The sequence below is a fragment of the Dermacentor silvarum genome, chromosome 7 (genome assembly GCF_013339745.2).
Source record: "Dermacentor silvarum isolate Dsil-2018 chromosome 7, BIME_Dsil_1.4, whole genome shotgun sequence".
Classification (NCBI taxonomy): Eukaryota; Metazoa; Arthropoda; class Arachnida; order Ixodida; family Ixodidae; genus Dermacentor; species Dermacentor silvarum.
Genome location: NC_051160.1, coordinates 97,288,386 through 97,300,527, shown reverse-complemented (window position 1 = coordinate 97,300,527; position 12,142 = coordinate 97,288,386). Strand labels below are relative to the sequence as shown.

At 47.0% G+C, this 12,142-nt stretch overlaps 1 long non-coding RNA gene across 1 annotated transcript; it reads right to left on the bottom strand.

Annotated features, from left to right (window-relative positions):
- Positions 1–239: 239 nt before the first annotated feature.
- Positions 240–11,733, bottom strand: LOC125946894 (uncharacterized). The gene is made up of 4 exons (XR_007467963.1): positions 11,601–11,733; positions 11,447–11,538; positions 2,158–2,247; positions 240–617 (listed from the first exon to the last, which is right to left on the bottom strand). It is a non-coding gene; the product is annotated as an uncharacterized LOC125946894 (long non-coding RNA).
- Between the last annotated feature and the right edge of the window lie 409 nt (positions 11,734–12,142).

Genomic DNA, 12,142 nt, shown 5'->3' with positions numbered 1-12,142 from the left:
TACAGTATAAGAGTTGTAGAAGATGCACCAAAAGACAATGCGACCAGCACGCCTTACAAAAGACATGCAGCATATGTACGCTGCCTAGTATTACAGCCCTCAATTTCCATCATTATTACACTGATGTTTACGCTATGGGGCGATTTACCGCAACCAAATTACACCTAAGGACCGTATGGTATCCTCCCTGCAACTGCAAGGGACTGCATAAAGTACAAAATAAAATAACTAAAGAGGAAGAAGTCAGCGAACTTTTATTATTTCTAAGACGATAATTTGTAGAACCTATAAAGATCTATCTTAAAAAAAGAAGGAAATCGAGAAATTTATCTTAGCATTAAATCTGCCATATCTGATCTATACAAAGGCGAATATTTTTACTCCCATATACTGTAAATGAATATTACTGATGTCTGCAGGCCGATTTCATGGTTGTCTATCGTCCGGTTTTAGATATATTTTAATATTACTGTCTTCTCAATTCGATCAAGTGTGCTGACAAGAATCGTTATACAAGGTTCTGTGCTTTCCTTGCGAAAGACGCTTAAATTCGTTCACACAACTTGCGTTTGGATGTTCAATGGTCGAATTCTTGACACGAACTTCATAGTGAAAATCTATAAAGAAATCAAAAGCGTCAGGACCTGTATTAAGATAATGTTTAAAATACCTAAACATACTTGATAATTGTACATAGGCAAAATGTATTCAACGTTATATGTACATCAAGTTAGTGCTATACTGAAACGATTGCTCAATAAAATTCCGAATAGCCTTGTGCCACCTTGCACATCGCTCCCCAAAGTGTGGCAAAGCCGGATGTTCGACTGCCTTCCGCCATCAGATACTCCATCAGTTCCTCCATAGCTTGACTCTACAGGGTTTTTCACTTAATTTAGCCGATTGGGACAAATTTTAAAAATATGCAAATGTCATGTAGCTGGACATAACCATTGTATACTTGTTTGCCGTCACTAGAGATCGGATTATTTTGTGACTCCGCCTAATTAGAGAATTAGGGCTGAATAATTATTGAACTTCTCAAGTATCCTATATAGATAAAAAGTGTCAATGAGAAAATTGTACAGCAACGTGAGAAACTGCCGATACAGCGCTCTGTTGCACAGATGTGCTAGATAAAAGCCTTTTTCCGAGCGTGAAATATGCCCGCGAATACACGGAAAGTGCCTTGAGCGGCCAGTGCCAGCGGCAATTTTGCCTGTATACGCGGGCTTCTTTTAGGCTCGTAAAAACATTTATAGCACGTATTGAGCAACAGAAAGTTGTATCGGAGTTTTTCATGTTGGTCTACAATGTTTTCGTTGACAATTATCAAATAATTATAATTGCGAAGTAGAATAGTTTTTAAAGTCTATTGATCTAATTAGGCGATATGCAAAAAAGTAATCTGAATATCTCCAAGCGACGACCAACAACATTACCTTTGTTCTGTCCAGCTACGTGTCATCTGCATATTTTAAAGTTTGGCCAAAGATAAATGAAACACCCTGTATATCAAGTGCAGTGTACCGCAACCAGAACATGTCACACGACAGATATACTTCGAAAAGTTCTCCCGTGCGCATTAGACTGTAGATAACGGATTGCCAACTGTTCAATCAGTCCGTTCAGTTGAAAACTGCACATGTATTTTAGAATGTGTGTGTACCTATTTATACCTAAACTGCCATTCTGTATTCGAGGCGCACTAATTTAACGCGGGCGCCTCCCTCTCTCTAGCATATTACCAAAGTCTCATGACAGTCTCTAGGGGCAGATCGTTGGGATTCACACTAAGCGAGTGCCATCTGTTCAGCACTTGTTTTCAGCACGTTCAGCACGTTCGAAAAACGTGTGCAGACCATACCGCCTGATAATGGACAGAAACATCAAAGACGTCTTACAATTTAGCATTTTCGCTAAATCAGCGCATTTTTTTCTTGAAACTTGGGATCACTTCTGCTCAACCTTGTAGTTGTAGTTGTAGACTCGCTCATACAAGCCTTCTGATTCTTTCTGACGTAACTAGCTTCCATTCTTTATCACGCAAGCTTGTCTCGACAATTGTCGAGGCTTCCTATGCCCTGTCCTAAGCTATGCGCCTGCTGAAACCTGCCACACATGTAACAAAAGAAATGTGACGGGCCTTCTGCATACCATCCCTCCAAGGTAGCGATACCTTGAAGATGCCGCAGGTATAATTTCCGTACACGTCCTGTAGCTGCTCAATCGACGTGGTTAAGCCTCCTGTAAGAAATTACATGAATTATACTTCAAGAACGCAACGTGATTGCGTGATAATGCACAATGCATTATAATGATAATGCACAATTAGTGCTGGGAAACCATGCACTTATTTTTAAACGGGTGTGTCAAACCACCAAATGCAAGCGTGCGAAGCCGCACCTAACCGTCAGAACGAGCCGAGGAAGCCAAACTGCGAAAGCAGCAACACGACAATGTGAGACGGCGCATTACCAAGTGTGCAGCAGGCTTTCGCCTTCACGTGTTACAGGAGTGTAACATGCTGCCGAACATTATTTTCATTTCAGTAAACAAAAACTTATGTGGCATATAGCCGAATCAACAGTATTGTCAAAATTGTCCGAAACATGACTTTTCGAGTGCACTCCCACCTTATGTTGTTCGACTGCTATTCCCATTACCGTCGAGTCACCCTGACATGAGTTATGCGGCACTTTCTGTGTTTTCTTGCTTTTTATTGCGATAGCTATTATATGGACCATCCAAGCGCATTTTTGCAGTCGTCGCCGCCGTTGTCGTCGCCGTGAGGTTCCGTATAAAGTCCAACGGCGCGAAACCCGTCGCCGCGCGCCGTACGCTGTGTGCGCGAGTGAAAGCGTGCGAGGGTGGGCCGGCAACCGCAGCTTAATTTTGCGCACGCGAGGGAGGCAGGCGGCCGGAAGCGCGCGCGGTCTTCGTTCGCGCGCGAGGCACGGGGAGGAGGCGATGGAGACGGTGGGGGAGGGGGTTTGAGTTTTGCTCTTGCGGCTGCTGCCCACGGAGCTGCCGCGCGGGCGCCTATCTTGAACGCGATCTACGGTGTGCCGAAGTGTTCGCCCGCGGGAGCCTCATCTTCAAAGCGATCTGCGATGGGTACAAAATACATGAGCCGAGTGCCGGTAGCTTCGTATGAGCTGTGCTTTCAACGTTTCGTTCGCGAAGCGAGAGCCAACGCGAACGCCAATTTGTTCGCTGCCGCTGGCACGATTTCTCACTTCAGCGTTTTCACGAGTTTCCGCGGCCAATGAGCGAGATGTGTTCAAGTTTACCTGTGTGCGCGAGAAGCCGTGTTTGTTTATTTAGTTAGTAAGCGAATATTTAAACTTTATACGGCCACCGATAGAACTACAATCCTTACTTCGTATAGCTGTGTACTAATTTGCTATCGCAATCGATGCTTCGCCTTTGTGGCGAAACTGCGACTTTTTTGTTGCGGCTTGCCTGAAAAATAACACAGGTATTTATTTTAGCTTTCCGTGCAATTGAGAAGCAGAGCAGTGTTTTTAAAAACAGATTAGCGTTGCTTGCACTGGAGGCGCAATGCTAAAGAGATAGCGGAGCTGATGGGCACCTAGCTAGAACTGGCTTTTGGGCTCGGCTAAGCACTACTATGTTATCCCCAACATTTTCCGAAATTTATTTCTTATTTATCGATCATCGATTATCTATTCATTGGCTATCGATTGGCGATCGCAAGGTATTGGCTACGTATTGGGCTAGGTAGAGCACTACCAAGTCATCGCCAGCATTTTGCAGAACTTATTGATTACTGATCAATTATCGATTAGCTATCGATTGGCTATCGATGACTGACTAAGCTTAAGTAGTCCGAACTATGCTTAGCTAGACTTAGGCAGGCTCAGCTTCACTGCTTCACATGGGTATGTGCCATTGCACTTGGACCCTTTCCGCACGACCACCCGGATCGGCCCACATTTCTTGTCCGTGACGGACGGACTAACGGTCAAGATAAACAGCTCCGCTGTTAAAATAAAAAAAAACTGTTTCTGTTATTATTCATAGGTAATCAGAACAAACTAAAACTGATTCAAGCTCTAGTGAAGCGTTATTTCGAAGTTCTTGCAACTGAAGCATTTTTATTGAACGCGGACGCGAAAACGCTTGATTCCACACTGATCGCAAGTTTTACGAAGATGAGCAGAATGCGCTTTTTAGGAACAACATGCATTCCCCCTAATTGGTGTTTGAATATCACCTACTTTTCTGCTTTGCTCTTGCGAAGAATAGAAGCGTCCGCTTGCTCACAGTAGGTGAGAACAGACACGCGAGCGTGCCACTACGAGACAGCATGGCTTGGGTTACGATTGCCAGCTGTCCATCTCAGAGAAGCACGGAAAGCTACCTGACCCTCCTATTATATTATTCTTGGAACCACCTTTCCATTCACCTTGTGATGCACCCCTGCAGGGGGGCGAAGAAAAAGTCTGGTGTGTAGAGAGAGGCACACCGAACCCTTCGGCAGGTTTCAAGAATTTCTGAAACCATGGACAAGTGGAGACACGTGGCAGTTGAAATACTGCCATTTTTAAGATTAGCCCTCGCCCTAAACATTCGGTTGATATTTTCGCAGTCATCCTGTGAGATCCTTTTATTCTTTTTTGTAGGTGAAGTTTCTTAGAAAGTAGATGTCCAGCAATATTCCTAATGTTACGGTGCTCTTCCAAAACACATCCCTAAAGTTATGTGCAAGGAATTGTTCAGTACCAGTGAAACAGAGAGACATTAAAGACGGAACAATTGTTTAAGGAGCTTCTATGCTGCTTTGGGAGTGGATATCCCAAAGAACATAATTATTAGTGTGTTTTACTCCGATTGCGCTATTTTTAAGCATTCATTGGTTTGCGATAGTGATAGGACACGCCCTGTCATAACAAGACCTGGTAAAATTTTGCAATGTAAAAACCCTTACCTAAATATAATGATCGACAGATCGTCGGCGGAGCCCCAACTGCCGCAGTGCAGGGAAGAACAACGTCACACGTAATTATGAATCGTCGTTTTGTATTTAAATAGGAAGCCTCCCGAGGAAGGACACAAGCATCACCTGTTTTGGTGCGCATCTTTTCATTGTCAACGCTATACTCAATGTGTGATACTTTTATGCCAACGTCATTCCCGCGCCGACAAAACCTATTCTTCATCTGAAAAACTTAAGACCCTTCCCGTACGGGAAGACGAGGGGGCACGCGAAGCGTGTCGCACCCTCAAAATTGGGTGTCGCGTTCCCTGGTCTCGGGGTTCGCTGCTCTTGGTTGACGTTGGTCTTCGGTAAGGCAGGCTTTAAACGTGGGATCCGCTCCCTGCCGATGTAACCGAGCCTCGGCTTGGGCTGCCTTGAACGCAGGATCCGGACGGCGAGCACGAGCCTCCTCCCAGCGACGTTGACGGCGCTTTTTGCAGAAAGCGGCCTGTTCCACCGCCGACCGAACAACGCAGGCCTTGCCATCCGTTTGTCGAGCGTTCAGTGAGACGGAGACCCGAGGCAACGTGCGCGAGGCCATTTCCTCCTTACATTTATATCCCTTGCCCTTTCCCCGCAGCGCACCAGCTCCTGATTGGGTGCTACCGTCACTTGTTACGGGCGCGCGCCTCAAGTGTTTCACCAGTGGCTTTCCCGCCGTTTTCCTTCACTTGAGCGAGACGGTTTTTTTACAGCGTAAGCTGTTATTGGCTCATTCCAATATCCGTCCCAGGTCGCGATGGTGCCGTCGCCGACGGCGTACGCCGAGTAACCACTATCGCCAGAAACGCGAAAAAAAGCACCGGATTCCCGCCAGGATCAAACCCGCACCCTCTACGTGGGAGCCAGATACTCTACCACTGAGCCACGCAAGCGCTTGCTATCGGGCCAAGGAAAATACCATATAAGGTAAGCGCGCAGGGGCAGACGACTGGAGCCTCCGCCAGTATTGTGGCGCCTTCTATGTAAGGTGCCTGCAAACGCAGCGTGCGCAGGCGCAGACCACGATATGAAATTCAGACGAGGCGCGCAAGCGACGCGATTCCGAGCTGCCGAGCCTCCGCTAGTATGGTGGCGCCATCTAGTTAAGGTGCCCGCAAACGAGGCGTGCCCGACATGTAAGTTTCAGTTGTAGGCTTGATGGGGCTCAGCAGGCTGCTGTGCAGAGAGCATTACAAGCCGCAGCTCGCCGTCGACGTCGGGCGGTTAGTTCAGATCGTTCTCGTCAAAACGAGGCGAACAGACTGCCGCGAAGACCCTGTTGTGCGTGGTGCCCAAATTGGAGCTACTCTTGAGCCACTCCACCAGGTTACGCTGTGACTGTGCTGCGTGTGCCGCACTGGCCTGTGACTTTTTGTGGTCACACCTACAACGGCCGACAGCACCGACACTTGGAAGGCGATACAAGCTTCGCTTGAAACAGAGCCCCCTTTTCTTGCGGTTATTGGCACCATTTTGCTTCACCAGGGCATCCGCCCAAATGGGAACCAATTCAAATCGTACGTGTTTTTTGCGCAGCAGACACGAACAAATTGGTTTCAATCTATTGTCACAAAGGTCAAAATAAATTCGTGCATAAATAAGCCGTATATAACGAAGGCGCTGGTGAATTTTCCTCCGCATTTTAATCCAATAAGTACGCAGGGGGAAGAATATTTTATTTGGATGCGGTTTCTAGGTGTCGTACCACATTTTAGAGCATCCCAGCTCCTGATAGATGCACCTACAGCGGTGACAGTTACCACGATGAAAACATCATTTGGTGTCCTCAGAACAGATGTTGGCACCTAATGAAATTTTTTACCATCATATGGCTTGCCCGCCGAAAATGACGTCGTGTATGTGCACTGTAAGATAATAACCGTTCACCGAACCATGCCTGCCGGTCACTAGGCTTCTTACGCTTTAGAAGACGACCGTTAGGGTATATGCAATCCCACCGTCGAGTTCCTTTTTCGTGGTATCAAGAGAAAGTTTGAAGTGCCGTTAGCATCGAGGAAGCAAGGTACGATGTCAGAAGTATCCGTTTTCATATTTATAATGAGGTTTTGGTTCATTCTACTTAGTCGTTAAGAAAATTGACACTAATGAAATATCCGTTAAATTGGAGATCAAGATGATGTCATGGTAACGACGGCATGAAGGAAGTCATTTGACAAAGCTGCAAAAACGACATGCGACAGCCACGAGGGCAACACGACGGCACAAGCTGTTACACAAGTTGCACCACTGAGACGTGACGATGGAAGACGTGACGATGCCACCATGACGAGAGTTTGATCACGAAGCTCCAATGACGACGACTGAACGACCCCGAAAGCGTCATGGATTACGTGACAACGAATGCATGACGACTGTATGAAGACGATGGCGTGATGATGACAGCAAGATGAATGTAAGATGACAAAGCTGGAATGACGACGATGCAACTGCCACGCCAGCATAACGGCCACGAGCCCACAGCTAGTGCCCTAAGCTGTTAGCTCACTTGGACCAATGGATCGGGGTATAAGGCTGACGATGACGACCTCGCGAGAGTGAGATCACGAAGCACCAATGAGGACGACTGAAGGACCCCTAAAGCATCATGGTGGCGACGTGACAACGAATGCATGACGACTGTATGAAGGCGATGGCGTGATGATGACAGCAAGATGAATGTAAGATGACAAAGCTGGAATGACGACGATGCAACTGCCACGCCAGCATAACGGCCACGAGCCCACAGCTAGTGCCCTAAGCTGTTAGCTCACTTGGACCAATGGATCGGGGTATAAGGCTGACGATGACGACATCACGAGAGTCAGATCACGAAGCTCCAATGACGACGACTGAAGGACCCCGAAAGCATCATGGTGGCAACGTGAGAAGGAATGCATGACGACTGTATGAAGACGATGGCGTGATGATGACAGCATGATGAACGTAAGCATGATGAATCGGCGAATGTAGGAGCATAAGCCTAAAAAACTTCACAATTCCTTGACACTGTGAGGTTCCCTAAATGCCTCCAGAGCCACAGTCTTTTGTGGATCTGGTCGGATGCCTTCTTTATCGACCTGATGTTCCAGCACAAGAGCTTGTCGCTACCCAAAATGACACTTGTTAGATTTTCGGACCAGGCCAGCCTTCTCCAAGCAGTTCAGCACCAACTGCAGACGCTTGTTATGCTCACTAAATGTTCGTCCGAAGATCACAACGTCGTCCAGGTAACACATGCAAACTTCCCATTTCAAGCCACGCTACAAAGTGTCCATGAACCAGTCGAACGTTGTGGGCGCGTTGCACAGGCCGACAGGCATGACGGTAAATTGAAATAATCCATCGGGTGTTACAAATGCAGTTTTTTTCCTTATCCTCAATGTGCATAAGAATCTACCAGTAACCTTACCGCAGACCAACAAGGATAAGTACGAGGCCGCAAAAAGTCAATCGATGGCGTCGTCTATTCGCGGAAGCAAGTGCACATCTTTCTTGGTAACGTTCTTTTATGCGTCGGTAATCAACACGGAATCGCCACGTACTGCCTTTCCTTTTCACCAATGTCACTGGTGCTGCCCAAAGGCTAGATGATATTTGAATGACTATTTTGGTTAGCATTTCTTCGGCTTGATCACCGATTGTCTTGCGCTGTGCGGGGGACACGCAATAGGGTTTTTGTCCAATCGGTTGAACAGATGCTGTGTTGATGCGGGGGCGAGTTCTAGACACAGGGATCAATGTCGGGCAATCGTGCCGCGTGAAGTCGAATACTGAGGAGTGTCTCACAAGGAGCTCCACCAACGCCTCACGCTTATGGTCACTGAGCAATTTACAGGCCATGGCTATAATTTTTGAGTCCACAGGGTGCGTGTTACTGACTTCTGCTGTGTCCGGAAATTGTGTAAGCATTGCCATGGGTATCAGCGAGTCTTCTTGAAATGTGGCAAGCTTTAAGCCTTGAGGCGGCACCACCGCATCATTAGAACAATTTATCACCCATAGTCGTGTGTATCCATTCAGCACCGATACCATGCAATGAGGAACCAACACGTTATTTTAGGCAGTTCACATGTACAGGGTCCACTGCATCATCGAACGGGTTGCGAGTAGAATAAACAACAGAAACACCCATCGCGGATAAAGCGGGCACAACGGTATCCTCGGAGGCGCAAAGACACTCTCTTGGTTGGGTGAGTCTTCCAAGAGCACAGATGAAGTACTTCCGCCCTACACTGAGTTCTCCCGTGCGGCAGTCCACAATGGCACCACACAAGTGTAAAAAGTCTATCCCTAGAATAACATCGTGGGTGGAAAGAGGAAGGACAGTAAACTCAGTGTTAAAAACTCGACCCCCCAATGACACATTCACATTACAAACTCCGACCGGATATAATGAGTCAACACCCACTCCACGAAAACTTGTGCTCTGGTCCCAATGAATTGCGTCCAAGAAGACTTTTAAACAGCACACTCATGACTGAAACCGTTGAGCACGTGTCGACTAAAGCCATGGTAGCGAGACCGTCAATACGCACATGAACTCTATTCTTCAGCATAAAAATAGTTTGGGGTATCTCAGTCGGCAGCGAAGATTTTCCAGCGACCTCAACCCCATCGGTCGCGCTTGCTAGTTTTCCGGCTGGGGTGACGGGGAGCGTTGCCGTGGAGAAGATGACGGGATGCGCCACCGGGGAGATGGTGATCGATACGCTCGGAAGGCTGCTGGTGGTTTCCGGGTGCGGTCGGAAGCAGGCGAACGGTTAGGAGTTCTTCTCTCTCCAAAGTTGCTTCCTAATGTGTAGTTACGTAGCCTTTTTTCTCGGAAGTGGTTTCCTAGAGCGGAGTTCCCTGGCTGCTGGGTGTCCTTCATACGACCACTGTGCCACGTAGACGGCATCGATTGCCCATAGCTCGATGGTCGACGTCGCGTACAGTACCTAGCTAGTGTGACCTGGTGTGCCACAGCTGTAGCACACAGGCATAGGGCGAACACCGGGGTGCTGATGACAATGTTCAGCAGTGGCCGTGCGTTGAGAGTAACGAATATTCTCTCCTTGAGAGTCATAGGCAGTGGCTGGTCATCGTGAGCTACTGTTGCGTGGGCGATGATCAAGGCTTCGGTCAAAAGAATCGTTAAAGGGCGGCTGGTTCAGGTCATAATCTGGACCGTCTTTATAGCTGTCAAAGTCCGCTGCATTTACCGAGTGCTGCCAATGAGTCGTGGGGGTGGCACAAACGGCGTCTCGGAAAGCGCAGGAGGTGTAAGGTGGGGCCAGATAACGTGGTTGTTCTTCCTGTCGAAGGAGTTCCTCAAGGAAAATCTGCCGAATGGCGGCTGATAAGTCTGTTGGCGAATTCGTGTCCACACTGGCTATAGTCGTCACGTTAGCTAGCCGTCCAAATTTCGGGGCAATTAGACGAGCCTTCAGTGTTTCGAAGGTGTGGCAGTGCCGTATCACATCTGATACGGTTTCCAAGTTATCTTATCCAATGAAGAAGTTGTATACATCTTCCGCGACTCCCTTCAAAAGGTGTCCCACCTTATCCTCTTCAGACATTCGAGGGTTTACGGCCTTACACAGTTTTAGAACTTCCTCAATGAATGTGGTGCAAGTGTCTCCGGACACCTGAGTCCTCTTAGCTAACGTTAATTCCGCTCGTTTCTTCTTAGCGTCCGAATCGCCAAAGCACTTCTTAATCTCGTCAACGAAACAGGCCCTGGTAGTAAGTGCGTCCGCATGGTTGTCATACCAAATCATCGCTCTGTCACTGAAAAAGAAAACAAGGCGGCGTTCCAATGATTGTACTGGCTTACCCTTTCATATCAGGCGAGCCACTCATCGACATCGTCTCCTGCCTTTGTGGAGAACGTGCGTGGCTCTAGGTAGTGTTGAATCGGAGCTGGTCCTACCGATGGTCCTTCAGGCATGATGGTGGTCTTTGGCAAAAGTGCGGTAAGACGGCGGCTTCTACGAAGGTGTTGTACGGACGATTCCGTTGTCGGTCGTGAGAGGTACCCAGCACAGCTCCACCAATTGTTACGCGCGAAGCGTTCATTTAGATCTGCAGGGCAGATATATCGCAACGGTTGGCGTGTTTCGAGCCCGGTAGAAAAGCAGTCAGCCGAACGTCGTCTTCCTTCTCAACCGCCAGTCCCCGTGGTCATTCGCGTGCTTTCTGTCCTCTGTTACGAGAACTCAATATTTAATTTGTATATAATTTAAACCTCAAGCAGTAAATACATGTAATCACAATCTTTTCCTTGCACTCTGTTTTTTGCGCTAATAATTCATTGAAATTCTACGCATTTATAATAAATGAAAGTTTCCTGCAAAGAAAACGTATTTTGGTGTTACCAAGCTCTATTTTGCGGACGGCATCAACCGAATGAAACAGAGCAACGAGCTGCGAAAGGCGAACGCTTTCATATGTGTAAAATATGTTGAGGCAGTACGTTACCTTTGGGGCCAACCATCATTGCATCATACACGTTTTTACCTTGCCTCAGAAAGTCAAGTTTCAAGAACTTTCCTTCTAGGTAGGTCTTGGTGCTGTGTGGGAGAAATTCTTGTCAGTATGCGCGAAATTATAAAGTGTAATTTTCCAAACTTACAGGTTTTCCCCATAGAAATACAATCTTAAGAAATCGGTGTAATTTTCAGTGGTTTTGTTCACCAGATCAACTTTACAAAAGATACTTGTGTTGGCCGTCGTATCTACGGTCCATATTATTGAGTTTTCCGAATAAAACTGTAAGAAAAGGAGAAGCGTTTTCGTTATCGCTTGCGACAAATAATTCGCGGATTATGCCGCCGTGGAAGAAACATATCGCGAGCAAAAAGCGCAATGCAGGATGGAGGACTCATCTGCAGGCTGTGTGACTTCCTGGCAGACGATTGTGCATTATTATATGCTCTGCGCAGATACATGTGCAGTAATCACGTCGCACATGTACGTAGTTCAACGTACGATATTTATAATATCACTTATCATGCACACAGTTTCCTTGTCACTTGGGTTCAGAATTCATATCCACCTGTATACGTAGACTAGCAGTGGACACAAACGAAAGTGATCTGCCCAATCTGACACCGTTTGTCACATTAAACATTCTTATTTCTCTTTTCGTATCGCACTAGAAGAAATAGTTTCGCT